The sequence below is a fragment of the Acinonyx jubatus genome, chromosome C1, assembly GCF_027475565.1.
Source record: "Acinonyx jubatus isolate Ajub_Pintada_27869175 chromosome C1, VMU_Ajub_asm_v1.0, whole genome shotgun sequence".
Classification (NCBI taxonomy): Eukaryota; Metazoa; Chordata; class Mammalia; order Carnivora; family Felidae; genus Acinonyx; species Acinonyx jubatus.
The window spans coordinates 37424941-37451700 of record NC_069381.1 but is presented as its reverse complement, the minus strand read 5'-3'; the positions used below and the strand labels follow the sequence as shown (position 1 = coordinate 37451700).

The 26760-nt window shown below is 50.8% G+C and overlaps 1 protein-coding gene across 2 annotated transcripts in view; it reads left to right on the top strand.

Annotated features, from left to right (window-relative positions):
• TRABD2B (TraB domain containing 2B) overlaps positions 1–26760 on the top strand; it is a 217586-nt gene that overhangs the window by 125433 nt on the left and 65393 nt on the right. The window lies entirely within an intron of this gene.

The following is a 26760-nucleotide window of genomic DNA, read 5'->3' as shown; positions in this document are numbered from 1 at the left end:
CACCAACAGGCCGCAGATTAGGGAGCACCTGCTAAGGGCGCAGGTCTGAGAGAAGGAGAGGCCACTTCAGGAAAATCCTTGCCTTGCACCAAGACTGACCACTTAGATGCAGAAGTTGCCTTTATGACAGTCGTCCGAGTGCAAAAGCCACCGTTAAGAAGGCAGTACCAACATGTTCACCCAGCAAGTTGTTGAAACTCTGCCAAAATGTCCCCAACTGTCCTATTCAAGCGCCATCTCCCAGCCTAGGAGAGCTCTGAGTGACAGCCCCTCCCGAACATCGACAGCCAAGAGCCTCCAGTTCTTTCTACTCTTCCTTCTCCTCTCCAGGCTCCCAGCTCCCCGCCCTCCTCTCTGTGGCCGGCAGGGCCCGGGGCCTCATCATTTATCAAGATAAAATCCAGCAAAGTCTCTGGGAAGGAGGAGGATAAAATGAGTTCGTGGGGGTAATAAATCTCCTTTACCATTGGTGGTGAGCAAGGAATTCATCCCAGACTGTGCTCTTGAAAAATGAGAGGGTGTGTGCGGACAGTGTGTCCCCGGGCACGGGGGTGGGTGCATGGGGGCAGTGAGGCGGCCCCCGCATCGCCCAAAACCGGAGCGTCACGGCCGGGCCGGGAAGACCTCGGGAGCCCCTCCGGGCAGTGTGGGGGAGCACGTGTTCTCAGCAGCATGGCTGAGCTGACAACCAAGGATGAGGGTCTCAGCCTCTCCAAACTGCCCTCCCGAGGTCGAGAGGGAAGGCTCTGGAAGGCCAAACTTACTCTACACCTGAGAGCTAGTTGCACCCATCCACTTAGGCCTCTCATCATCCACACGCATCTTTGCTCACTTCATCATCTTAGGCATTCATCACTAATATTTCCTGAGCACCTACTGGGAGCCAAGCACGGAGCCTGGGTCAGTGGCAGAGCAGGGAGCCTGGGTCTGCGGGGAGCACAGGAAGCAGAAGGACCCGCAGAGCAGAGCGGGGGCCAGTCCAGAGTGGGTATGGAGGGAGTGTGTGTGGAAGCGGGCAGCAGTCCTACAGATCTTCTCTCTACCCCCTGTGGAGGATGCCTCAGCCCCTGCTTACGAGAGGAGCACTCACCCAGGCTGAACAGCATTTCAGGGGCTTTGCTTTGTGAGCCAGCCTCATGCTCAGAGAATGTCTTGTCCATCCTTCAGGGAAAGTGGCTTCTCTCCTCCCATTTCTCTTCTTCACCAAGCTTTAGTCAGAACAGCACGGCAGGGGGCTGGGGAGATGTCCATTAAATGAAGAAGCAAAGCATACTCGGGGCCCTTGGGTGGCTCAGTTGGGTTCAGCTCAGGTCACGATCTCGTGGTTTGTGAGTTCGAGCCCCGCATCAGACTCTGTGCTAACACCTCAGAGCCTGGAGCCTCCTTCAGATTCTGTGTCTCCTCCTCTCTCTGCCCCTCCCATGCTCACGCTCTGTCTCTCTCTCTGTCCTCAATAATACATACACGTTAAAAAAAATTTTTTTTTAAAGAAGTAAAGCGTACTCTATTCATATGATGGAACACAGAATGAATGACCTATGTGTGTCATCACGGGTAAGTCTCACTTACATAACATTGGGTTAAAAAGGCAAATCACGGCAGCAGGGGCACCTGGGTGGCTCAGTCGTTTAATCGCCTGACTTCATTCACTCAGGTCATGATCTCGCAGTTCGTGGGTTCAAGCCCCGTGTCAGGTTCTGTGCTGGCAGCCCAGAGCCTGGAGCTGCTTCGGATTCTGTGTCTCCCTTTCTCTGCCCCTTACCCACTCATGCTCTGTCTCTCTGTCTCTCTCAAAAATAAATGAACATTAAAAGCAATTTTTTTTAAAGGCAAATCATAGGGACGCTTGGGTGGCTCAGTTGGTTAAGTGTCCAACTCTTGATTTTGGCTCAGATCATGATCTCACAATGTGTGAGATCGAGCCCCACGTTGGGCTCTGTGCTGACGGTATGGAGCCTTCCTGGGATTCTCTTACCCTGTCTCTCTGCCCCTCCCCTGCTCACACACTCTCTCTCAAAATAAAAAAATCAAAAATTTTTTAAAAGGCAAATCATGGAACAGTCTATGCAGTCTTCCACCACTTATGCAAATTTAAAACCAGAACAGTATTCCATATTGTGCACACACACATATGCGTATAACAAAAGAATAAGAATGCAGACAAAAAGGATACACACCAGCCTCAGAAGTGGTTGCCTCTGGAGGGGAAAAGAGGTGAATGGGATCAAGGAGGGGGCAAAGGGACCGCTGATGCTACGATTTTATTTCTTTTAAAAAATGTGTGATGCAGATACAGTAGAAGATCAGTGTATGTTACATTTCAGTGGTATATACATACATATTGGTTCAGTTTCTCTGGTGAAATATTTCATCTTAAATAAAAGATGTTTAAACAAAACGCAGACGGTCTGACTGGAAACCCGCACAAACCCCGTGTCTGAGGGCCTCTGACGTTCCAGGCCTATGCAGGGTGCCCTGCTGGACCTTTTTTTACATCAAATCTTCCCCTCATTCCAAGAACAAGGCCTACGAACCTCATTTCACAAATAAGGAAACAGACCCAGAGGTGGCAGGCAACTTGCCCAGTGTCACACAGCTAGTGGGCAGAAAATCTCAGCTTCAGACTCTGGTGCCTCTGACCCCAAAGCCACGCTGTCTCCTCTACTTCTCACCACCTGCACAGACTGCCTCTCTCCATAAAATGTTACCAACTCAGACACCAAACGAATTGTGAGCCACTGGCTCAAGGGGGAGACATTAGAGCCTGACCTTGAATCTCGGGCCTGCAACCAACTGGCAGCGACCTTGGGTGAGCTCCTTTCTCTCTCTGAGCTTTACTCGCCCTCACTGCACAGTGCAAGCTGTGGGGTGGCTTCCCCAGCGGGGCCTCACATGCCCTTGTGCGCCTCATACTTGCTAACGTGCTTGTGGCACCTACACGCTGCTGAGACCCTCACCGTCACATCATAGAGGTCTGTGGTTTATCCCAGGCAATTAACAAAGTGACTTGGTTTCATTGCCGATTGAAACATTTCGGCTCCGCTTGCACCTTGATACACATGTGTCCTCAGAGGAAGGACTCCCCAGACATCGTCCCCAGTATTTTCCTTCTCTGCTCAAAATGGAGGTAGACTCTCTGGAGTGGGGAACTCAGTAGAAGGAAGGGGACAGAGGCTGTGAAAGTCTTGGGGGAGACTGAGAGCAGGTGAGGCATTCAGACATCTTCCTGTGGCCCCCTCCTAGTTCTCTTGGTTGTAGTGTGTGACTCATCCCGCCAGTGCTGGGGGTCACAGGCATTATGCTGAGAATTTAAAATACACTTTCCTAATTTCTTGCTCAAGAGCCCACCTCTCAGGCTCAGATTTAAGAGAGTTGCCCAAAATGGCATAGCTAGTAAGTGGCGGAGTTGAAAGCCCTCTTTCTGACTCCAAAAGCCCTGCTCATAACCATTACATCATATTATTGTTGGGGGGAGGACGTTCCAAGTGAGGCCAAGGGAGAAGGAAGCAGCAGTGAGATCACTAAGGTCTCTAGAAGCCTTCTGAGTTGCTGGTCCTGCAGGTGTGGGAGCTATGGCAAGGTTCAGGCACCAGAGACATGATCATCTTTGTGGTTTAGAAAGTGGGCTCGGGTTGTAACCTGGCGGGAGGTTGTTACAGTATCCAGGCAGGAGGAGCTTGGGTGTGGCCAAGGATAATCACAGTTGAGAAGACAGACTTTCAGGGCCATTTGGAGTTTAATAAATATTGGATGGATGGATGGATGGTGGGATCTGGAAAGAGAGAATAGGGATCAAAGATGACTTCCAGAATAACCCATATTAACTAGCATGGTCTGCAAGGAGTCCCTGTACTAGGCACCCTGACATCCTTCAAGACTCTTTCTTGCATGACTTTCCTAGTATTGACCTGTGGGGAAAAGTTAGAGCTCAGACGCTGTAGGAAATCCCTCTGGAGTTATCCCCAGCCCCGAGGCTCAAGTCTAGTGACCACCCTCCTGTGGGGACCTGCAGGACCCAGAGTGCATTTGAAGGAGATGCTGGGCAGTGGGAGGCAGGGCTGTTCAAACACAGATGCCGCCGGAGGTGGGGTACAATATGTACCAGCAAATATTGACCCTGCCCCTTTACCCAGGCCAGGCCCCCTCCAGACAATGCCAGGGTGCATCGGTGGCTCTGGACCCTAGGCTGCAGGCCAAGGAATGTGGACTCCACAGCAATCTGTTTGCTCATCCCCCAGAGCTTGACATTCCCCAGCTCGACCACCCCCTGTGAGTGGCCCTGGGCCCCAGTACCAGCCAAGCCCCCCATTCGGGCTATTTGCACAAGGGCTGCTCTGCTTAGCTAACACTCATTAGAAAAGGCTTTTCTCTGCTGGGCGTATTTCCAGGGGTGGGAGGGGGAGCTCTCCTACCCACACTCCTTTACTTGCCCCACCCATGCTGGCTGCCTTTGGGAACCCATGGAAGAGGGGCTTTTCAACGTCAAGGAGAATATGAGAATGCAGCCAGGCCTCTGCAGAGGTATCAGTCCCCATCACCCTCATTTTAGAGACAACCAAGAAAAATACACTTGGAGTCATTCAGTTTGGGGGTGAGTATCATGGTTGTTAAGAGCTTTTGAGTCAGACCTCGGGAAGGTGAAGTTGGACAAATTACTCATCCTCACCACCCCACCACCTCCCCCTGCCCCACCTCCCCACCTGCCGGGTAGAGACAACAGTAGCGAGATCGAGAGACCTAATGTCTAGTAAGTGCCTGGAACATAGCTGGTGCTCGATAAGCAGACACGGGTTGACTCAGTGAGAGCCTGCCAGGGGCAGTCAAAGTGTGCTGGAGAGTTCGCTGATTCTGCCCTGAGCTGAAGTTCCCAGAGAGTTCTGGCTGACCTGTCTGGCAATGGCGGCCTTTGTAGGCTGCAGGGATGGTTCAGATCCTTGGCCCTGAGTGGCCACACAAGGCCTGTTTCCAGCTTTCTCCAGCTCCCATCATTCAAAGGGGATCATGAAAATGAATCTCGTAGTGAGTGGGGAGGCGGGGAGAGACCAAATCTCAATTCTGTTCATGGTCAGTTTTGTTACTGTGGCCTGGAATTTTGGTCTCCAACAGCAACAAAGATGGCCTGGCTTGAGAGTCCTTATGAGTGGGGCTCCTCGAGGCAGGGAGCCCCCAGGCCTCCCCAAGCAGCTCTGCCCTCATCACCTCCCTTGCTCCTCTCTGGGCCCAGTTTTAGTTCCAGAGCACCCGAGATTTCTTGGGAGCTCAGCCGTGCCAGCGGCCACCGTTGCGGCTTGTGGGTGTTTGGGTTTGGGGTTATTTTTTGGACAGTTTCTGCCTTTCTGTTTTGCTTTCTCAGCTTAGCCCTTAGCAAAGAGCTCTGAAAGGGCCCTTGCCATCTTCCCCTGCTTTGGCTTGTGCTGGTTTCTGGAAGCTCCTTTGTCATTTCAAGGACCTACTATGTGAATCACGTTGATTAAGTGCACAGATTCTGGAGCCACATGGCATGGGTTCACATCCCACCTCTGGCACATATTAGCTGAGTTATCTTAGGATACTCACTTCTCTGAGCCTCAGTCTCCTCATCAGTAAAATGGAAATACTATTAGTAGGGTCAGTGGAAGGATTTAGGAAAGTGATGCATGTGGGATGATTTGCTTGTGTCTAGAACTTAATTCAGCAGCTGTGAGATACATGTACACACACACACACACACACACACACACACACACACACTGTCATCTCATTTAATTTTCATCTTGGCCTGTGAGGAGGAGATTCTCACTCTTGTTGTAGTTGGTGATACTGATTTCACTGCCCGAGCTCACTCACCTGGCAGGTCACAGGAAGGACTTGAACAGAAGCCTCCAACTCTAGAAAACTATCTGATCCTTCTTCAGCTTAAGTGTAACTCAAAGGAAGATTTCTTGCTGAACATAACGTCAAAACTCTCTCTCCCTCCCCCCTTTCCCCTTCTTTTCTTGTCTCTCTGCCCAACCCCAACCTATGTCTCAACGCTGCAGATCCTAAATGAAGTTTTTTGGTGACCTGAACCTAGGAGTTGGGGAAATGAACTTGGCAGAAAGAGCACAATCCTCTGGGATGCTGGGAATGATGAAAGCATGCCCCTTAGACTCAGCCACCCGAGAGTCAGGGGAGCTGACGTATCGGTATTCCTGTTCTTGTCTGTCATTGGTCCAGAGGGAATATTCATCCCCAGCACTGGCCTGCTCAGGCAGAGTGGGATCTCATGCTTACAGAGGGCCTCAGGCAAAGGAACGCAGGAGCTGGCAGTTGGAAGTTGATTGGGAGTGTTTAAGGGGAGGGGACATGGGCAGGGCAGGGGTAGTGTCGAGGAAGCATCCTGGACATCCATCTGTCACTGCACACATGGTTCTGGACTGTGATCGTCTGTTTCCTGCTGTCCCCTCCAGCTCCTTAGGGCAGATCTCATTTGTCACAACACAGGGCTCACAGGTACATTGAATGGATGAATCTAGATTCTTAGACTACTACTCTTTCAGGGCAGAGGGAGGCCTTTGGGTCATTTTGGCCCACCTTCCATATGACGTGTGGGTCCTTTCCTCATATCATGTGCAGAAGCTTTCCTACCCCCCCTCTTAGCAAACCCAGCACTGCTGGGGACAGCCTGCCCCATCATGAGACAGCTTTGACTATGAGAAAGGACTTCACTGTCATCTGTGGCCACTGATTCTGTGTCCAGGCTTTGTCCCTGCCCTGGGTGAGAGGGCCTGGGCCAGAGAAGTCTGCAGTATCCTCTGAGGACTTGTGGCTGGTGGAAGATTCCCTCAGAAGGCACACCTCTTGTGCTGTACCCTAATGACACAGTTGTCTGTGTCCAGCTGTCTCCTTGCTGAGGGTGGGAAATAGATTTTCTTCTGCATACACAAGTAGCTCAAAGACCCAAGGAGGAGGAATTTGATCTGGGGTGAGTGCCTTCGTTTTGCAATTCTCCTGTGAGTCTGTGGGCCAGTGCTGGCTGGGTCTGCAGCTTCTTCTGGAAGGAACAGGCCTGTGAAACCCTCGGTTGTGCCAAATGTCCCATCAGGGGATTCTGCTTTTGGCCACAGTGGGTGGGGACTGAGCAAGAAAGCAGTTGTGTAACCCCGGGTGCTGACCGCAGCTGTAACAAAGGCAAAAGCGCTGGGTGGGGGCCGAGTTTGCCTTCAGAAGCCAGCATGCCCTGTGCTCCCTCCCCTCCCCCGGCTTCCAGAGCAGCCCCATCCATCCCATCACCCAGCAAACCGACCTCAGAAGCTCACACATGGTTCAACAAAACAGCAAAGAGTCAACACCCCTGCCGCCTGCCAGGCTGGGAGCCAGGCAATGGAGATATTGAGGCAAAGATGCGATTTCTGTCATCTCAGAGTTCTAGCTATCCAGGGCTTTGAGAGGTGCCTATTGTCAGTAAGGAAGAATCAGATCTGGGAATCAGATACGTGGATGCAAGTCTCATCTTGGTAAATCTTGGGCACACCACTGCCTTAGTCAGCTTGGTCTGCCGTAACAAATATCACTGAGAGGGAGCTTCACCAACATTCACTCTGCACAGTTCTGGAGGCCGGGGGTCTGAGGCCAATGTACCCGCAGGGCTGGCCTCCTCCATGGCCTCTATTTTGGCTCACAGATCCTCTTGCTCACTCTGTGCATGAAGGCCCAGTGCCTGTGTCTCCTAATCTCTTCCTGTGAGGACACCAGTCAAATTGGACTAGGGTCCACTCTAAAGGCCTCATTTTAGCTTAATTGCTCCTTTAAAGCCCTATCTCCAAATATAGTCCCATTCCGAGGTTCTGGGTTAGAGCGTCAGCATATCAGGTTGAAGGGGTTGGTCGTGTGACCAACTGCTCTGCTCAAATTTCTCATCTGTAACCCAGCCCGAAGGCTGCTGTGGAGCTCGGGTTAGGCAACGTGCACGCACCCCAGAACCACCACGCAGGTGTGAAGGGATGTTAATTGTGGACTCAGACAACCAAGGCAACTGGAGCATCTCGGGAAGCCATAGAGGAGATGTCTTGGGGGCATGTGACTCTCTGAGAAGACAGACGATCTCTCCCTTCCCTTTTCTCCTGGGGCACATGGTCATGAGCTAGGCCCGTGGGCCCGGCTGTGACGGGCATGATTTATCATGATTCTCTGCTGCAGAGGAGGTGTGGGCGGCTGGGAAGTCACATCGGGAGGAAGCAGGTGGCCCGGACTCACCTTCCCTCCTTGTCCAGGTCACTCTGCTGGCATTCCGGGAATACTTGTGGGCCCTCAGTTTCCTCGTTTCTGTCACGGGCAAGAAGAGAATTGAACCTAGAAGCTCTCAGAGTTGTGCAAGCCTGGGTGCTGACCGCAGTTTGTAACAAAGGCAAAACCACGGGCTGGGAGCCAGCTTTGTTTGCCGGGGCCAGGCTTGGCTGACTCTTCTCTGGTATTATGACCGTGACTCTAGATTCTTGGATTCTCTAAGGGCCTGTGACCAAGGTCCAGTCCTGCCCACTTGAAACAGCCTGAGCCCTGACCTTGGTCACAGCCTGAGTACAGACCCTGCTTAGAGCCTGAATCCTGACCCTGGTCACAGACTGGAGTATGGACCTCATACTGCATGCCACTTGCATTATGGGAATCACACCTAAAATGTGGGGTAATATGTGGATCCCCTTCTCCTCAGCACTCCATCTCCCACTGAGGGACTCATTTAGTTAACATTTCTGGTGGGGCCCTCATCAGAGAAGAGACGGCCCCAACCCACTCTGCCCCTTTGTGTTTCGTCTGAAGGCTGGGGGGCCTGGGGCTGGGGGAGGCCATCTTCCCCTGTCTTGCTTCCTTTGGGGGCAGCAGAGGCTAGGCAGGGTTGGAGCAGTGCAGCCTTGAGAGATATGTTGCCCAGAAGAGTTTGTCCCAAGCTCCAGGGCCCTCAGGTAGCTGGAATTTATGGTGTCAGCCCCACCCTATGTCATTAATAAAGGAAAATTAGCCCTCTCTGGGTGAGGACATTTTTCACTGGAGTCTGAGGGCTGTAATGAGGCGCTATCAAAGCCCCAACGTGCCATATGAATTTTATATGCCCTGTTTCCTACAAGTTCTGAACAGCTCGGCCGATTTATAAGGTAATGATTTTTCCATCCATAATTTCTTTCGTATGATTTTTGTAATGTAGACATTTCCCCCTCCTGGCTGGGCTGTGCACGGCGTGGTCAAGTAGATTAAGGCAAGGCAGGAGAACTTTCCTCTGTAGCTCAGATCAGTGTGCAAGGGCCACGCGGCACTGTAGTGGCCATGAGGGAATCCTGAAATCTGTCCCACGTCGGGTGCCGACTCCTGGCAGCCACCTTGAGCAAGTGATGTCCTCCCTCTGGGCCTTCGTTTCCCCATCTTTCCAGTGAGAGGGCACTATTCAGACAATCTACAGAATGACGTCAAGAACAATTGCGTTCATCGCAGCCCCGTGCTTCTCTTGTGCAGACCTACCCTGTGTCAGGCACTGTGCTGGGCACTGCAGGCGTGAAGGTGAATTCAGTACCAGCCCTCCCTCCAAGAGGAGCTGACCGAAAGTGGTTGCATGTTTTGAGAACATAGAAGTGACTGGTCCTCTCAGAGGGCAGCACGGAAGGCTTCACAGGGGAAGCACTTACAAAGACCACTGTGAAGGAGAAATCATTTTGCCTGGCCAGGAAAGACCCACTTCAGACTTTGTCAGTGGAGGTGATGTCCCCTTCGACTCCATCTGGGTCCTTGGCAATGGGCCCAGCTTCCCTGAATGCAAGACCACCTTCAAGGTCCCCCAAGACACTCCAGGGGAGCTGGCTCCAGGAACAGTCCTTCCCTTTCTCCCTTCCAAGGCCAACGCCTCCTCTCCAGCTGCTCCAGTGGGGAGGAGGTGGGAGCAGAAACACCTGGGAGGAGCCCCTGCACGCCCATAAATCTGTCCCTCTCTATCCTTTGATGTGGACACTCCTATCTCCCTAGGATCACTGCCCGGGAGGTAGCTATTGAACTGAGGGTCAGAGGGCACCCAGCCCTCATTTTTGAGTGAGTGTGTGCTTTAACCTCACCTGGCCTGCATTATGTTAAGCCAGAATGTCTTACAGGATGTGGATCACGCCTGTCCGGGCGGGTGCTGCAGCCCCGTATGGTCAACCATTATCCACGTACCAGCCCCGCAGTGGTTTGAACTGTCAGAAACTCAGCAAGTCCTCCAGACGCTTGCTCTGTAGGACTTAGTGAGCCCCAGCAGGGATTATTTTCCTTTGTTCCCTGACTTGAGCAGCCGTGCGGGTGTCCCTGAGACCCAGCCTCCATACGTCACGAGCCTCACTCCCTGTCTCGCTCACCTCCCAGACGCCTCAGAGGTCAGGGCGGTCACCGATTCTTTGACCAGGAGAGGAGACCAAGCCCAGAGCAGTTGCATGCCCTGGTGTGCAGCAGATCGGAGAGACAGGACAGAACTCAGGCCTCCCAATACTTGCACGGGCACACGCCCTTTCTGCCAGGTCGGTTCCTTCTCATGGCCCAGGTGCAGCTGACCGCCCCCCCTCACATGTGAGCCGGACTCACAGCAGCCGGGCAAGCATCGGCAAACCCAGAGGAGAGCATGATGGAAACGGTGATGGAGTGGCTCTTGGCACACCTCTTTCTTGCTTCTCAGAAGTTGGTACGTTTGCCTTGGAAAGAAAAGCCACTTTAACTTTCCTGTAATAAAGTTTTCTAATTAACTGGAAAGGGAAGCATGCTGAAGGTATTAACCACATCTTAGCTATATGCTTGCTTGCTTTCTTTCTTTCTTTCTTTCTTTCTTTCTTTCTTTCTTTCTCTTTCTGCCCCTGCATCGAGAGCCTTTAGGAGTCTTTGCACAGCAGCTGTTAAAGTATTGCCAGAAAATCAGACATGGGACATGCATAGTGCCTGGTCAGTCACCCAGACCACCCCCCCTTTGCAAATGCGTGACGACAGGTGCACCCCTCCATCCCTGATGTGCCCAGTGTGCAGGTCAGCCCTGGAGAAAGGAGCCCCCGCCCCCATGTGAGTCCAGGACGGAGATTAGCATCCACTAAGCACTTACTATGTCCCGGGCATCATTCTGGGGACTTCCAAGTTCAATAAAACATGTTCATTTCCCTGGAGAAGCCCACAGTTTAATGGAGGCTAAACACATTAGGAGGAAATTACTCAGATTATAAAAGTATATTCCACACCACAAAAAGAATATAACAATTTCTCAGCAGCCACACCCCCTCGGGCCACGTACTCCTATACTTTATACCCCAAGCCTCTAAAGATAGACTTTAAACACCCACTCAGACAATGAATATGCTACGCACTCTTCTGGGAAAGGATAGTACTTTATTACTATTGGTATTGTTAATTATTCTCCTTGCCGTTAGCAGGTGCTGGAGTCAGACTTCTTTGGTCCATGTTCAAACTCCACCATTTACTAGCTGGGTGACCGTGGGCAAATTACATTACCTCTCTATGCCTCAGCCTCCCAGTATGAAAAAGGAGAATAACAGTGCCTGTATTATAGATCATTTAGCAGAGGTCATGCCTAAGGAGCATTTAACCCAGTGCCAGACACTTAGTGAGAACAAAATAATTGCTCACTGTTGTTGTTATCCTAATATTAAAGAAGAGGAAGTTGAGGCTTAGGAAAGTAAAATATGTGAAGGGAAGTTTAGACCAGAGACCAAGATCCTAACCATGATGCCAGACCGTTATCAGTCACTAGCACGCTAACGGACAGGGCACTTTCCCTCACCCGCAATGACAACTCCATCTTGATGGGAAGGGGAGCCTTCCTCACAGGCATCGGAACACGGTGGGCAAAGCTGGTCACAATGTGCACCTGGTCAGTGCCTGGAGATTGACGGATGGGGACAGAGAGGCTGAGCAAGTACCCTGCAAGATGGATCCTCACCCACACCCATGAACCTCCCATCTCACAAGATGCCACCGGTTGGTGACTAGTGCCAGGATGTCCTGCCCTGGAGGGGAGACCTGACCAGGTGCATCTCTGGCTTGCTCAAAGAGCCACAAATCTTGCATTCTGGGGTCTCATCAGTCTGTGACTCAGCAACCTGGGGGTCTTGGATTCTGAGTGTTTGAGTCAAGGGGCGCAAGCTTCTGTGAGTGTCCCAGTGTAGAGTACACTCCAGTCCCGGGCCTTCGCTCATGCTGCTTCCACCGCCTGGAACACCTTTATCCCTGGATCCCACCTCTTGAAATCTTATCCTTGTAGGCATGGCAGGAGCAGATGTTCCAGAATCTGCCATCCCCTCCTTGGCGCTCACGTTGCATTATGCTCCAGACTCTTAGGAAGTACTAAGTTCATTCTGCTGCACCCTAGGAGCAGACTTTCAGCCCATCTTTCATGTCTGGCTGGAGGGCAAGGATGAACTTGGGCACACCTGGGTTCTAAGTGCTCAGCACAGGGCCAGGCCCGGTCGATGTTTGTGATGCTGACATGGGTTTGAGTTGGAAGGTCGGGCAGTGTCTGGGCAGTGGGAGAAACACATCATGATGATATGAGCACAGACACAAAAGATGGACTTCTCCCACCTCCTGCCTGGGCCGCCAGCCAGCCCTGGACCGGTCCCAAGTCATATGGACCTTGTCTAAGAAAAGAGCCACCCTCCCGCCCCACCACTGAGCAGGCGTGGGCACACACAACTCCTGTGGGCTCTGGGAGAAAGAGGCCCATTCAAAGGGTAGCCTATAAAACCTCTTAGCTCGCACTCAGAGGCTTATATCACCCTTAAAAGTGTGGTCAGCACGGTGTTATTGCTCTGCGGCTGCAGGGACGGCGACATGATTTACCTGCGTAATTAACTGGTTGCTGCACCCAAACTCTAAGCAAACACAGTGCACTTGGCTAAAATTACCTGCTTCCGAGCTCCCGCTTTTCGTTGAGGGGTTCAAAGGCATTCCAGGAGCTAGTGCTGAAGTCGGCTTCTATTGGGGCTTTCTTCCCCAGGTTATGGGCCTGGGGCTGGGAGCCCATCAGAGAGATTCAACAACTCTGGCCATTCCATTTCCAAAGAGACCCATTCTGAGTTAGCACCTCAGGAGAGGGAGGTAAATGATCTTGTGTCGCGTTCCCTCTGCTTTCAGGTCCCACGCACACCTCATCTGTCTTCTCCTGCGAGGGTCTCTAATTTTCAGCAGCTTTTGACTAAGTTGGTAATTTCTTCTTCTTGAAAAAAAATGTCTGTGAGAATTTCAGGCCACCCTCTCTCTGCCTCCTGCCTGCCTGGCCACTCCTTTACAGCCGCCTGGCTGGCTCCTCCTTGTGTCCCTGACCCCTAAGCACCGAGGCCTGTGGGGCTCCTTCCTCAGACCTGTCCCTTCTCCCTCCTCCCTCGTCATCAAAGCCACCTCCCAGAGGTCTGCCTCGGCCCTGGACTTCCCTCCTGAGTCCCAGACGGTTGTGTTCGGTTGTGTCCTGACATCTCCATCTGCTTGTCTAGCAAGTGCCTCAAAATTAGCAGACCCCAAACCAAACCCCGAGTCATCCCTACCCCCGAACCTGCTCCTCCCCTGGTCTTCTCTGACTCAGAAGATGGAGCCTCCGTCTAATAGCTGCTCAGGCCCCGGCAACTGGCCTCACTCCCGGCTCCTCTTTTCCCTCATACCCTACATCCAGTTGGCCAGCACGTCCTACTGGCTCTACCTCGTGGTGGATCCAGAGCGTCGCCGTCTCTCGTCTGCCTCCCTGGCCCCAAACCTACCTCCTCACCCACCATCCTCACCCACCATCACCGAGGTGACCTCACTCCCCAGATCCCCCCTTCTGCCTTTGTCCCTTTGCATTCTGTCCTCCACACAGCAGAGTCTGCTTCTAAAAGGCAAGTCAGGGGGTGCCTGACTTCGGCTCAGGCCATGATGTTGCGGTTCGTGAGTTTGAGCCCCGCGCCGGGCTTGCTGATGTCAGCACAAAGCTCACTTAGTATCCTCTGTCCCCCTCTCTCTCTGCCCCTCTCCTGCTCGTGTTCTCCCTCCCTCTCATGCTCTCTCTCTCTCTCTCTCTCTCAAAAAATAAAATAAAACATTAAAAAATAAAAATAAACATTAAAAAAGAATTAAAGGGCAAGTCAGGTCTTACCAGTCCTGGCTTAAAATCCTCCATGTCTTCCTCCTCACTCTGAGGAAAAGCCAGTGTCCTCATGGTGGCCTGTAATGACTCCCCATCCCCACCCTGTTCCCGTGCTGACCTCACCTGGTGCCTTCTCCTCCCTCACCCCTTTTGCTGCAGGCTGGCCTCCTGGCTGTTCCTCAGCCATGCCAGCCATGTTCCTTCCTCCTGTTGGAGACCCTGCTTGTCTCCAGTGTTCTCCAGGTCTCCCCCACGGCTGCTCTCAAACCACCTTCAGGTCTATGCCCAGTGTCTCCGTCTCGAGAAGCCTTCCCTAACCACACTACATAAAATGTACACCCTGCGCATGCCCTCCTGATTTCCCTTACCCTGCCTCGTGTTTCTCCATAGTGGTGATCACCACCCAGCGTACGAATATGTTTACTTGTCAATTCCTGTCTGTTCTGCTAGAACGTAATCTCAACATGCCAGAGAGTTTGTTTTGTTCACTGCTGTATCCTTGGAATCTGAAACAATTTCTGAATGGAGTAGACACATGCATATGAATGAATCATCCAGTTCACCATTTGGTGAGCGTTGCAGAGGAAGAAAATGAAGCTCAGGGAAGTAAACCACTTGCCTGGGTTTGCACAGCTAGCAAGCAGCCATCGTGGGAACCAAACCCAGCTCTGGCCGCTGTGTCCTGTCACAGAACGTGCTCTTTCTTGTTTTGGTAGAGTTTGGTCTTCCAAACCGTGTCACTTGGAAGCTTTACCAAGGTCTGGTGCTGAAGGAGGAAGGGAAGACATCAGTAGGTAGGGCCAGTCCCCTCCCTCTGGGAGGTCACAGCCCCAGTCAGGGACCAGACAGCGTGAGAAATCAAAGCAGGAGGTTGGGGATTGCTCTGTGGAGGGTGGCCAACGTTTAGAGGCAGCCTGAGGATATATGATGCCTGGAGACAGAGCTTCCTGACAGGTGAGCCAAACTATGAACCCTGAGCCCTCAGGTGGTTGCCCAAGGTCCGGGGTGACCAGAATTCCTGTCTTTCCTCCCAGTCTGCCCAATGTCATCATTTTCCATCTGAGCTAGAGGGAAGAGGCCTGAAAAGGGAACCCGGTGTCAAATAGCTGCATCGTACCAAGGACTTTCTACAAGTTTTTCATTTAAATTTTTACCACACCCACTTTGTTATCAAGATAACAAGGCAGAAGAGAAAGTGGGGTAGGCCCTGCAGGGGCTGTCCACAAAGACTAGCTCAGCTTGGGTCCTTAGCTCTGAGGAACCTCTCCCCTCTTCTCACCCTTCCCCAAGCTGAGGTAGTTGCCCCCTGGCCTGTGCCTCCCGTGGCCCCTCTGCCCACTTTTCCCTCTGGGCTGTGGACTCCTTTGGACAGGGTGCTCCAAGGCAGGTACAGCTCCCCTCCATCCCTGCGTGGCACCTCTCAGATCCTAGCAAGCAGTATCCGAGATACCGAGTGAGGGAGGGAATGAATGAGCGCATGGAGACCCGGTGGTTTATGTGACTAGTGCAAAGTTACCCACCAGGTAGGTGACACTTCTGGGCTTCAGAGTCGAGCCTGGACACTCCTGCAGTGTCCAATCAGACAGGGGTCTTGTCTTGTTGCTACAGCATCTGGATGTGTGTGTTGGCCTGGGCCTACCTTGGGAGATGAGAGAGGTGAGGCAGATTGCTGTGGGATTCCAGTGAGAAAGAACCCCAAAAGCCCCCATGTCAAACCCAGTATGCTTGTTCTGCTCTCATTTGGATCTGGCAGCCCGGGGATCGCAAGGCCTTGGAAGGTTTTCTGGATTTGAGAAGATGAGATTAGGAGGTGGTCCATAGCCACAGAGCTAGAGGGAGATCTCCATCCTTACAGTGGAACACTGATTTTTTTTCTCTGCTTCATAATCCCAGATAAATGACATCGAGCCCCAAGTTGATTCCTCCTCACCGGGCCCTGATTCAGGCAGAAGCTCAGGACTGCCAACTGGGAGTTTGGAGCTCATAACTCAACTGTGGGCAGGGGTTGGGGGGCCTGATTCCAATTAAAGATGTCAAATGTATTTATGGATTATGCAATCAACAGGTATGCAGCAGCCTCGATAGCCGACCAGGCCACCCTGGAGATAGGCCTGTAATTAATTAATCCCAGTGGGCCTGCCAAATTCTGTTTCAAACATGAGTGCTCCAGGGGATGTTGGGGACCGAATCTGAGGCCTGCTTTAGTTCCTGCTTCGCTTCAGGGAGGGCCAAGGAGCTGGGTTGTGCGTTCTGTCTGAGCAGAGAAAAAATATGAGACTCAGGGGATCTGGGTTTGAATCATGGCTCTGCCACTTACCGGCTTTACTGGTGTGACCTCAAACATGTTACTGAAACTGTCGGAGTCTAGTCTCTGCTTCTGAAAAGGACAGCCCCAGCATGGGCCTGCTCAACCTTCTCATTCGCGACATGGATGTGCGCCCACAGATAGGCAAAGCAGCCACTCCCCATAAGGAATAACTGCTATGGAAAGCACATGCCCATCCTAAAATAGCTCTGAGCCTCACTTTACTCATCTGTGAAATGGACTTGACAACCCTGCCCTCTGGTCTCTCTTTGGCCCTTTGAATTCTAACCAGCTGATAGAGAGTCAAACAAGATTCTCAGCAAACATGGGCTCCGGCCAGGTCCTCAGTTGCACCCCAGGGCCCAGAACTGAATTCAAGGAGATAAATCCCTCCAGGAACCCACAGCGCATGGGGGGATGCCCACATCCACCGGGATTTACCCTCCAAGGGTAAAGGCTCAGCATCCTCGCCTTTACCAGGTAGATGGGGCCTCCGCCTCCCAGCTCACGGTCCCAGAGAGGTCAGGGTGCAGCAGATGGCAAGCATGTGGTCCTCTGACTCTATCGTATAAGGTGTTGTATTGCTGGCATGTTGCAGTAGTGGGACAGGTAGCCGCTGCCAGCATTAGCCGGGTCACCGAGCACTTCACGTGGGAGCTGAGCCTGTTCCGGAGCTGGTGGGTTTGAACCCCTTAGTTCCTCCCTCTTCCCTTCCCCTCTGAGGTGTAATTTGCACTGGATAAAATTCCCTCTGGCTGCAGGCTGGAGCATGGACCGTAGGGATCCAGCGAGCAGGTCGATGGGCCGGGTCAGGTGGAAGACAATGAGGTCTTGAGGCAGGTGCTGCCAGCTTGGGAAAGAGAAGGTCACGGCATCCGGAGATATGTAAGAGGCCTGCGTGGCTTGACCAGGAGACTGGTTGGATGAACACGTCCATGTGTGTGCATGTGTGTGCGAGCCTGCACGTTGTATGTGTGAGTGTGTTGGTGTGTGTGTATATATTGTGTGTGTGCACGCATGCGTGAGTATAAGCGTGTGTGCATGCATGAGCGTGTGTCTGCACACATGAGTGTGTGTACGTGCATGAGTGTGAAGTAGGGAACAAGGAGACAGGACTACGGGAGAAGCCAGACTCCTGGCACATGAGGAGGATGGTCCAGATTAAGGCTGATCCTGTGTGTCCCCTGCCCGTCCCTGCAATCAGTCATGGCTGTGTCTGCCAAAGCCCCATGCTTTAGGCAGCAAGCTCTTTGAGAACAGAGTCTGTGGTGGGGTTGTGACCTCTTGGGTACACCTACAACATTGTGTATCATGTCCTGTCATGAGAATGCTTTGCACCCATGATCTGACCTGACCCCCGTTCTGCAGGGCCTGAGGCCCAGAGCGGCCTCCTCATGGCAGAGGCCAAAGCAGGCCTGACTGTGTGTGTGCCCCGCCCACATCCCCCACACATGAGTGTCAGGGGCTGACAGAAACCTGCCAGGCAGCAGGCTGCGTGCCCTTGCAGCTCTGGCTGGCTTGCCATCCCTGTTTCCTTCTGGGAATACTTGGGGACCAGTCTTGACACTCTGCCTGAAACACTAATTCCTGTGTCTCCTTCCCACGCACTTGGCCAGGGCCCTGATGCACCAAATCTGCTGCATGGCCCTGTTAGTCCTTTGTCCTCCCAGGCCTCTGTCCCCATCTGGTTGCACCAGACGAGTTCCTGCCAGCGCTGGTGGCTTGTGGTTTATGCTACATCTCTTTAGTAGTGCCATCGAAGGGATTTAGTCTTCCCCAGGGGATAACTTGGGGGTGAATATCTAAACCTGCCAGCTGTGACCCTAACTGACCCTAGAAAGCATCATTCAAAGCAGGAGCAGGACACAGGAGGTCCGGAGAGGTGAATGGAATCCCCAAGGCCACCTAGGGAGCTGTGGGTACCCAGCACCTCAGAGAGCCAGCAGGCACCCCAGAGGTGGTCTGTGGCCCCGCTGCTTAGGGGTATGAACTCCACTGCCCCCTCCAGAGATAGAGTGCTCACCCCTCCTCGGGAAGCTTCTCTCAAAGGCCTCAGCCTTCCTCACACATCCCATCACCCAAGCAAGACAACTGACACTCTTTCTTGCTAGAATGTCTCCAGGTCCCTGGGTGAATGACCTCTAGGAAGGTTGCCCTGGCTCAGAATCTAGCCATGGGTGTCTGATAAGTGAGTGTCCCCAGCAGGGTGAGAAGGGAGGATAAAGGCCAAATCTGATTGCAAGCAAACTGCACCCTCTTCTCTCTCATGCTGCTTTCCCCTGGTGTTACTTTCATTGAAGCTGATTGCTTTCCTGAAATTTAATCCCAAATTGTGAATTAGCCCTAAGTTAAGCAAAGTCCGGGGCTCTGCTGCCCTCCCAAGCATATGTCCCACCTTGAGAGGCCAAGTGGGTTCTGGTTAAGAACATGATCTTTGCCCCCAGACTGCGTGAATGCCATTCCTGGCTTGACTCTCATTCTGTGACTTGAGCCTATTATTTAATTTCTCTGTGCCTCAGTTTCCTCATGGGATGAATCAGGGATGGTATTAGTATCTGCCTCATAGGGCTGTTGTGAGTATTAAATTAGGAAGCCCATGGAAAGAGCCTGGAAGGGCCTGGCTCTTGGTGAGCAATGCGGTTCCTACTTCCCTACTCCCTGACCTGCAGTATGAGTCTTGGGCAATAATCGCTCTCTGGATTGTTTTCACTCCTCGCTCTTAGACCTTTCAGAAGGGCTCTCAAGCCATGGAAGTTGTGTTGCACAGAAGCCCAGTTAGCTTCTCTCCAGGCCCTGCCAATGGCCCAAATGATACAGTCAACCAGGAGGTGGGTCCAAGGCTCGGGGCTTGGCTTCCATCATGAGGAAACTCTTGGGGACTTGTACAAGAGCAGTGACAGGGGAGGAAGATACAGTGGCCTGGGCAGGACAGGGAAAGAGGGGAGTGGAGACAGTCAGGAAGGTTGGCTGTGGAGGAGAAGTAGGTGGTACAGGGCTGAAGAAGGCTGTGGTGGTCCCTTTAAGAGATTTTAAACTGGCCTGGTCACCCTTGAATCCCAAACATCTTTCAGGGCCAAGAACCCATTCTTAGCAAGATGTCCTAATGTGGGAAAAACGCAAATCCCACCCGTCTTGGTGCTGAGGTCATGACATTTCCTGCTAAGAAGTCCACTGTACTGTGGGCCTGGCCATGGACTCCCAGAGCCCAGCAGGGGACAGAAATGGATCCCACCAGCAACTTTTTCTCTAGTTCCAGGCCTGGCCTCCTGAGCCCCAGGCCCCTCCCCTGTGGTGTGAACTTTCACAAGATCTTAGCCTTCCATCTGGATGACAAAAGAGATAGCAAACTTCAGTTCGGTTTAACAAACATTCCATCTACTGGACAGCTACTCTACACTAAGCCCCAGGGACCCAGAAATGATTAAAAGTGCGTCTCTGCCCTTGGGTTGCTCACAGTTCAGAATAATCACCAACATTTATTGGATACTTACTGTATGCCAGGTACTCTGATGAATAGGGACAACACATATGGTCCCATTTAATTCCACATAAACAGTTGTTTGACTATTGCACAGAAGAAACTGAGGCTTGGAGAAGTTGAATAACTTGCCCAAACTCACACACATAAGAAGGCCAAGGAGCAAGATTCACAACCAAGTTTCCAGTGTGGCTTCTGTTCCCTCCAACATGCACAACACATTAATTTCATTATCGGGGATATGGGTAGACCTGTGGGTTAATTATAGCCATTTGACTAATGAAGAAACCAAGACTCAAGGTGGGAAGTAGCTTGGCCAAGGTCATCTAGGGATGAAGTGACAGCTCTGCCATGTGAACCCAGGTCTGGAACTACTTGCATTTTGAGTTATTTCCTTAGTGATTTCCTTGGGGATTATAATTAATATCTTAACCTATAACAATCTAGTTCAGATTAGTATCAACTTAATTACAATAGCATATAAAACTTTGTTCTTTCCCTCCTCTCCCTCCTTTTTGCTGTTATTGTCTTACAAATTATATCCTTTAGTAATGTAGTATAAAACCCATCAAAACAGATTTAAAATTGTTGCTTTCTGAAGTTGCCTTTGAAGTTAGATAATAGAAAAAAAAAGAGTTACAAACAAAAAAAAAATCATTTATACTGTCTTTTACAGTTACCTGTAAGTTACCTTTACTGTTGTTCTTGATTTCTCCATGTGGATTCAAGTTACTATCTGGTGTCCTTTCAACTCAGCCTGAAAGACTGCGTTTAGTGTTTCTTGTAGGGATGGTCTGCTGACAGCAAATTCTTTTCGTTTTTGTTTATCTGAGAATGATTTAATTTCTTCAATTTTGAAGGATAGTTTTGCTGGATATAGAATTCATTGACATTCTTTTCTTTCAGTACATTGATTATGTCATCCAACTGCCTCTGGCTTCCATGATTTCTGATAAGAAATCAGCTATTAATCTTATTGAGAAGTATGATGAGTCATTTCTCTCTTGCGGCCTTCAAGGCTCTCTATCTTTGGCTTTCAACAGCTTAATTAAGATATGTCTACGCGTGATTCTCATTGAATTGATCCTACTTAGAATTCATTGAGCTTCTTGGATGTATAGATTAATGCTTTTCATCAGGTTTGGGAAGTTTTCAGCTATTATTTCTTTAATATTTTTTTTCTGCCCCTTTCTCTGTCTCCTCTTCTGTAATTCCCATTATGCATATATTGACACACTAGATGGTGTCCCATAGGTCTCTGCTCATTTGTCTTTAGTCTTTTTTCTTTCTGTTCCTCAGACTGTCTAATCTCAGTTGATGTATCTTTAAGTTTGCAGATGCTTTCTTCTCCCTGCCCAGATCTACTGTTGAGCCATTCTGGTGAATTTTTCATTTCATTTATTGTACTCTTCAACTTTATAAGATGTGATTGTTTCTTTTTTTTTTTAAATAATTTCAGTCTCTCTATTGATAGTCTATATTGAATGAGACATCCTTCCCGTACTTTATTTCTTTAGACATGATCTCTTTAATTCTTTGGACATATATAAAATAGCTGATTTAAAGTCTTTGTCTAATAAGTATAACTTCTGGACTCCCTCAGAGATACTTTCTATTGATTGCTTTTTTTCCCTGTTTATGGGCCATAGTTTCTTATTTCTATGAATGTCTTATAATTTTTTTGTTGAAGACTGGGCATTTAAAATAATATAATATGACAACTCTGGAAATCAGATTCTCCTGCCACTTCAGGGTATGTTGTTGCTCTTTGTTGTTATTACTGTTTGCTTTTCTAAAACAATTTTGGGGGTGCCTGGGTGACTCAGGTGGTCTAGCCTCCGACTTTGGCTCGGGTCATGATCTCACAGTTTGTGGATTTGAGCCCTGCGTTGGGTTCTGTGCTGATAGCATGGAGCCTGGAGCCCACTTCCAGTTCTGTGTCTTCCTCTCTCTGGCCCTCCCCTGCTCATGCTCTCTCTCTCTCTCTCTCAAAAGTAATAAACATTAAGAAAATGTCTTTAATCCAATTCTGTAAAGTGCAAATGCTTTGTCACGTGTAGCCACTGGAAGTTTGCTTAATGGTCAGCTAATGAGCTCGTTTGCCCCAACTGTTATCCACTGCCTCAGACTGCTTTGATGCTAAACTATTACCTCTGATTGTTTTCAACAAATACCCCTGAGGAAATATCTGTTAGCATTGCGCAATCTCCAAGTCAGATCAAATACAGACAGACAGCTTTGAGAGTGGGGTTTTCCAGGGAATCATCAGGCAGGTCCTCATGTGACTGTTGTCCAGGAATGAGGCTCTAAAGGAACTCTGACACAGTTTTGTACCCTCCAGCGGCTGCCAGGCTGCTGATTTCCACTGTGATTGCAGGTGTTGGTTTTCAAGGCTACCACAGAAGAGTGTAGGGGCTGACAACAGGACAAGTTAAAATGCCACAGAAATTTCTATTTTTACTGAAATCCAGTTGTGTTTTCTTGAATAAATGCTCCCTGGATTGTTGCAAGACTTTGATTAACTTCCAGAGTTCTGAAAAAGTTGATGCTGACTAGAGTTTCAAGTGTTCTTATTGCTTTTATAGAAGAGAGAGTCTTTTGGAGGTTTTTACTTCACCAAATGGTTCACTGATGTCCAGCTCCTTGCACTTTTGCCTGGAGGCAGGATACATGGGCATGAAGAGGAAAGTTGGGCAGAGAACACAGAAGGCAATATCCTGAGGATCTACTAAGTGTCAAAAGGCATGGTTATAACAAAAGTCATAGGAATTCTCAGGGGGGGTATGATCAAGGTAGACTGAGGTATAGGTAAATGTTACTGAAGGAGGTGAGATCTTGGGTTGCCATGATTGCCAAGAGGGAAGGTGCCTTCACTCATCCCAGCATCTTCTATCACCTGACAATCTCTTACACAAGTGGTCATTCACTGGCCAGACCTCCGACTAGGACCTTAACCAAATGCCACTGCTCCCTCTGGGAGACCTGGTTGTAGTTTTAAAACTGCAGCCTCTCTTCTAGGCTGCACCTTTTGACCTACTCAGCCAGGTAAGACCTAAGCCTTTACCATAAAACCTAGCACCATCTTCTCCTGGTTGGTGGTGTTTCCTTTCCCCTGCTGATCTGAGCTCAGGACCGGATGAATCTGGTCTCAGATCAGGACTCCCCGTCTCAGAGCCTCTCTGCCACCATCTCCCACAGTGCCTGGAGTTCTGCCGTCATCACTAAATTATTGCCTTGTCCAGTCATCTGTATTTAATAAGTTCTGATTTCCTTAAATGAAAGTTCCAAAGGGTTACTAGCCTGGAAGTCACACCTGGTAGGTTCTGCCACTTACCATATGTATGCCCTAAGAATACGATTTATGTGGTCCTAATTTCTGAACCTGTAAAATAAGGGGGAGGGTCTGTAAGAAGCCTTTGAAATTCAGAGCCCAGGACTGTGACCAGCTGGGCGGGGGTCTTTTTTCCAAGGAGTCACAAAGTCTTCCCAGCTCCTCAAAGCAGGTTTAGATGGCTCTCCGGGCTCCCAGGAGTTCTAGTGCCTCACTCTGTCCCTTACAACTAAGCACACATAGTGCCTGTTTGCAGCTGTGTCTCCCCAACCACACTGAATATGACAAGGGTGAGAACCTCCCAGATTCACCTCCATGTCCCTGGCACCCAGCACCAGAGCTTATATACAACAGGTGCTCAAGTAATGTTGGTCTCCGCTATAAAGTTCTCGGGACTTGCTAGAGTTTCCTGATAGTCTTACCACAATCTGTTAACACGCAGGCTTAATATGTGTGCAGAAGACTATGAAACGGGGAGAGGGAAGGAAGGATTTATAGCCCTTTAAGGTTTACAAATGTTCTCACACCTCTTAGCCATTCACTAACAGGTATTTATTAAGCGTGGTGCATATAAGATCACCCCCCAAAGAGGATTGCTGTTGCTATCCCCTTTTTGCAGGTTAGGAAAACAAGGTTCTGAGACGTGCCGTGCCTCTTCTGTGGTCACAGTAAGTGTCAGTCTGACTGGTCCCAAGACCCAGGGTTCCCCCTCACTGCATCCACCTCCAGACTCTCCTGTAAGAGTCTGACTCACTCCACCCCAGGACAGGAGACACCTATAAAACATGAGCTTCAGAGGGCAGGAATTTTTTTTACTGTATCCTGATGCCTAGAATAGCACCTGGCACATAGTAGGTGTTCAATAAGCACCGGTCTAATAGGATGAAGGAATCTTCTAGAATGCAGGTAAAGGATGTGTGACGGCAGACTCCAAAGAGGCCTGGTCTGAGAAGAAAGAGCCATGGGTCTTCAGCACTTCAGCACCGGCCTGTTCCAGACCCTGCTCTCTTCATCCCCACAGCAACCCCGCAAGGTGGGAACTAGACACGGAGGCCCAGGGGAAGCACCTGACTTGCCCAGTCACCTGACTAGTTACGTGACCAGCTAAGGATTGAACCCGGCTCAGTGCAGTGCCGGAGCCAGGCTCTCTCTGTCCTCCAGCACTCTGTCGAAGTTGAAAAGATCCTGAGGGCCAGGTAACCTAGTCTCCTCGATTTATGGAGAGAGGGGAGTGATTGCCCCGGCACGGCAGTCCAGCTGCCAAGCTGCCATTCCTGGCGCTCAGAAGTCGCCCAGAGCACACACCCTGTGAGGCAGAAACCTGTACCGGCTCCCTGGAAGCCGACAAATGTCTCCAGAACCCAGAGGTGTGCGCACACACCCACGAACACACAAAGACGGTCATGCTGCGCCCGCCACAGCAAAGGAGCCCCAGGCCCCTCGGAGTGTATTTTAAATCCATTCTGACTCCCCAGAAAGTCTGTTTTTGTTATTCACGCTGACCTTTTAAACTCCACGCAGTCCTGCATTTTTCCCGAGGCCTCAGTAGGACCTATTAATAATTCCGCTCTCCCACCAAGGCTCTGGGCTGCAGCCGGCTCTCTTATGTGCTGTAAAAGCCACCCCCCCCCCCAACTGCTGGCGAGTTCACCCTCCTCTCCAGACATTAGAGGGGAAAACAGAGGCTCCCCCTTCTACTCAGCCGTGGGAGAGGAGGCCATGTGCACGGTCGCAGCCTATGCTCTTCGAAGGTGAGGACAGGTGGTCTGGCCTCCACCAAGGACAGGATCGGGGCACTCGATGGCTGGGGGAGTGTGGCTGAGCCGGCCCCCTGCCTCTAGCTGCTTTCTCCTCTCTCTGAGCAAACATCTCTGCAAATAAATCTCCTCTTTCTGCCTTTCTCTCTCTCTGCTGGGTTACTGCTTCAGTTTCATTAAAGACTCTGGAAACATTCTTCAGGCTCGGCCGAGATATATAATACGGAGAACAGAGATTTGCTTCATAACCCACAAACTATTAAAAATATTAGTGTCCCCCAGAGAGTCTCTCTTAAAGATTCCTTCTCCCTCTCTGCCTCCCTCTCTCCCTGGCGCACAGTGCCAACAATAATGCAGGCGGGCTGGTCTGAGCCATTTCCTTGAAAGAAAATAAAGAAGAGATAAGGCCTTGAAGAAACCTCTCTTTGTGCCTGAATAATATCCGTCATCCTATACGTCTAGCTAGAGCTTTGTACTCGTCAAAGCCCCTTTCACCACCCTTATCTTGTCTGATCCTCAAAGATGTGCAAAGTGGGGTCATGTCCTTTATGTTAGGGGGGAAACTGAGGCCCTAGAGAAAGATTGAGCTTTGAGGCAGAACTAGGTCTGGAACCCAGCTTCTTCTGGTTCGCAGCCTGGAGGGTTTTCTCATTCAAGTGAGTGTATTGAGTTGCTTCATCTCTCAGTAGCAAAGCACGCGCCCTGTGTGTATGAAACCCCTGAGCTCCCTCTGTCCTGACCACCTACTTTGATGTCATTGCAGGTGAGTTGGCTTTCGCTTGTTCACCTGAGGCATGTTGAGGGCATCTTGTCGGCCAGGCTCATCCTTGGGGCTGAGAACAAGGCCAGGAGTGAATGTGGGTGTCAGACTGCCACTCTCAGGGAGGTCCCATCCAGTGACAGGGCCATCCCAGGGCAGGACAGTGAGACCCCAGAGAGACCAGAGTGCCCAGGGCACAAGAGGACTCTTGACCAGGCAGGAAGGGGCCTCAGGAGTGATGCTCAGCTGGGATTTCTAAAGGTGGACAGAAGTTAGGCAGAGGGGATGGAAGAGAGACGCAAGTTCGAGGACCAGAGGCCAGAGATGTTTTGGAAGAACAACTGAGGCATAGCCATGGGGTCAGCAGTGATGAGAGACGGGAAGGGAGAGGCCAGGGGCCCTGACACTCAATGACAACTCGGCTTCATTCCTAAGAATGATGGGGTGCGGCAAAGGACCTTTGGCCGTTCCTGGTTTTTTCGGAGTGTCTTAAGTGCCGTGTGTGAATTTGTCCATGGGATATCCACTGAAGGTGCTGTGGGTGCTTGGTTCTGACTTGGACCCTAGGGTTGATGGAGAATGGAGTGAAGAGGACAGAGATAAGGGAGGGAAGACCAGAGAGATGGCCTGAACAGGGGAGTGGGGGCAAAGAGGAGTGGCAGGTTGAGGAGGTGGGAGGTAGGCTTGGGGACCCAATGCAGGGCAGTGACCAGGATGCGGGGTCCAAGCTGACTGAGGACCGGGGCAGCTGCTCCTGCAGGTGGATTTGGGTTTTGAGCCCTGTGTGACTGCTGAGAAAACCGAGTCATAGAGGAGTGACATGCTAGCTTTCCATGGTGAATAGTTGCGGAGTCAGAACGGAGCCTCAGCCCCTGTCCCTTAAGCAAGCAGCTCCTGAGTGCCTCTGGCCCCCTCCCGCACCACCCCAGCTGGACTCTTTGGGGGCAGGGAGAGGGTGTGAGTGACTATAGGGCTCCAGAAGGAACAAGCCAGAGGCTTCTCCTCCAGGCCAAATAGGGCCCTGTGGGCAGCTTCTGAGGTCT